The sequence below is a fragment of the Gekko japonicus genome, unplaced genomic scaffold, assembly GCF_001447785.1.
Source record: "Gekko japonicus isolate JY-2015 unplaced genomic scaffold, Gekko_japonicus_V1.1 scaffold611, whole genome shotgun sequence".
NCBI lineage: Eukaryota > Metazoa > Chordata > Lepidosauria > Squamata > Gekkonidae > Gekko > Gekko japonicus.
In genome coordinates this window covers 38,796-41,269 of record NW_015163622.1, presented here as the reverse complement: position 1 = coordinate 41,269, position 2,474 = coordinate 38,796, and the positions used below count along the sequence as shown (strand labels likewise).

General features: G+C 41.4%; 1 protein-coding gene across 1 annotated transcript in view; it reads right to left on the bottom strand.

Moving 5' to 3' along the window:
* Positions 1 to 2,474, bottom strand: part of LOC107107198 (chloride channel protein C-like) — a gene marked incomplete at its 5' end in the record, with an annotated part of 86,874 nt that overhangs the window by 54,211 nt on the left and 30,189 nt on the right. The gene's annotated exons all lie outside the window — the stretch shown is intronic.

The window sequence follows — 2,474 nt, the reverse complement described above, 5'->3', positions numbered from 1 at the left end:
CCCCCTGGGCTCCTGACTGGCAGAGCGGTGCTCCAGTGCGCTGTGGCAGGAACCGAGGCCTGACACTCACCATTCCCCCAGTCAGAGTTGTTAGTTCAACCTCTGCCACAGCCTGTACTTTTTTCTGTCATTATAGCCACCCTAGGGAATGAGCTCCCAGAGGAGGTGAGGGCTCCTCTCATAGGTCCATTTCTTTGTGAGGGTTTGAGCTTAGGAGGGTTTTAGTCATGTCTAGTACTGGGGGGGGGGTAATGTGTTTTGTTTTTTACTGGATTATTAGCCTGGGAAAGATGAGTTATAAATATTTTTGCATAAACTATTTTGTTGTTACCCTTAATCACAGGGTACAGGGACCTATTTGCTGGGGGAAGTGTTAAACCTTCCCAATCACACTGGCAAAATTCAGCATCCCAAAACAAAGAAATTTTCTTGGAGGAAAGCCTCTAGATCTCATGCAACAAATGAAGAAGAGCCCGTTTTATTTGTCTTCATCATATATCTGACAATGTGGGCTCTAGCTCAAAACCTTGTATCACAAGAAATGTGTTAGTCTTCATAGGTTATAAGACTTTGTTATTATGGCTGCAACAGACTGATCTGGTTCCTTCCCTTGGAAACTGTACAGCTGTTGCCCTATAAATTGATGATCTGAAAAGACTTCTGGGCTGTTTACTACTTAAAATGAGGTGCTCGCTTAGCTGGAAAGGATCCATGCAGGGTGGAATAAGACAGCTGAGGCCCTAATCTATGTCACATTTAAGAGGCTCCATAGCATTACCAAAACAACTGGTAATTTAGTAAATTTTATTTTATTTTTAATTTAGTGACCCAGCATAATCTGTAGTGAAAACACAAAAAGCAAAAGAAAACAGCTTATCAGCCAGTAAATTTTATCCCACATCTCTTAATCATTTTCATTGTGGTGTGCCCTGAAGGGCTGATCATAAAGCAAGATTTATGGCTACACTTGATTTTGCTATTAGTTTAGCTCTTGGGGGAGTAGGAGGCCAGGTCAACTTGCAAGCCTTTAGGATTGATGCAGCAGTACATTCCACATTGCTAATGGATTTCAAGGAGATGCTGTTAACAGACGGATTTATATTTCATAAATCAGCAAATTGGTTTCACCATCTTACTTCATACATAATTGCATGATTAGTGAAATGCTTCAGCAACTGTTTTCTTAAAAGCTCTTTTACAGCGCACTCCTGAACAGAGTGGCATCCTTCTAAGTTCATTGCCTTTGGTGGACTTGGAAGGGTGCAACTCTGCTTAGGATTGCAGTGTTAGTCACTTATGGAACTTATCCACATGTCTTATAGTGCTACATCTCCCAGGCTTCCACGGCATAACCAACTGGAACCATTCTTATTATTTTAGTTTTATTACATAACACATACTTATGCATTTCATTAAGAGACTCAACAGGGCAGGGCACATCAAAGAGAGGTGGGCAGCTGCCCAGGAAACACAAAAGCAGTCACTGAAGTGTAACTACTGATAAAAGCCCTGGCCCTAGTTCTCAACCTCATTTGAGGTTAACCTGTTTCATGGTTTGGCTTTTGGTTTCGAAAAGCCAATCCAAAATGGAACCTCATTAGAACAGCGCCTGCTGATGCAGCAGTCTTTTCGGGATTCTTAACAAGGATTTTTATAAAAATTTGAAATTATGGGGAAAAAATCACTTAAAATTGGAATCATCTGGGGAAACAAGCATATTTGTACTCTGTAAAGGCAAAGGCAAAAAGAACGTAGGTTATATTTACGTTCATAAAAGGCAAACGACTGTGGAATGGATGTAAACATTCCTTACACTGAACAGCTGGATGCCTCATTCAATTGATAAAAATGGCTATTTCTTGTCCTTTCTGTCTCTTCTTGAAAAGATATAGCACAGCATCTAACACTGGATGCAAGTATATTGTTGCAAGTATGAATTGTGTCAGAAGTGCACAACTGAAATAACTGACAGCCATTTTCATGTTTTTACTCATTCTTAAGAGCCATACTGCTTTATGGGAAAATATTTTAGTTGCCATGTTAACTCACTATTTACCCTATTTAACACATTCTCTGTTAACACCCTTTCCCACTGTGTAATGTTCTCCCTGCATTGCTGTTTGGTGTAGTGGTGTAGTGTGCGGACTCTAATCTGGGAGAACCGGGTATGATTCCCCACTCCTCCACTTGCACCTGCTGGATGACCTTGGGCAAGCCATAGTTCTGGCACAGCTGTTCTTGAAAAAGAGCCGTTTCTGTCAGAGCTCTCTCAGCCCCACCTACCTCACAGGGTGTCTGTTGTGGGGAGGGGGAGGGAAAGGAGTTTGTAAGCTGCTCTGAGACTTTTTTGGGTAGTGAAGGGTGAGGTATAAATGTAATCTCTTCTTCTTATCTGTTAATGAGTGTGAATAGTTTCTTCCATAACTCCCCCTTTCTCTTACCAATCCATAACATTCTGTTCTCACTCTCTCCCA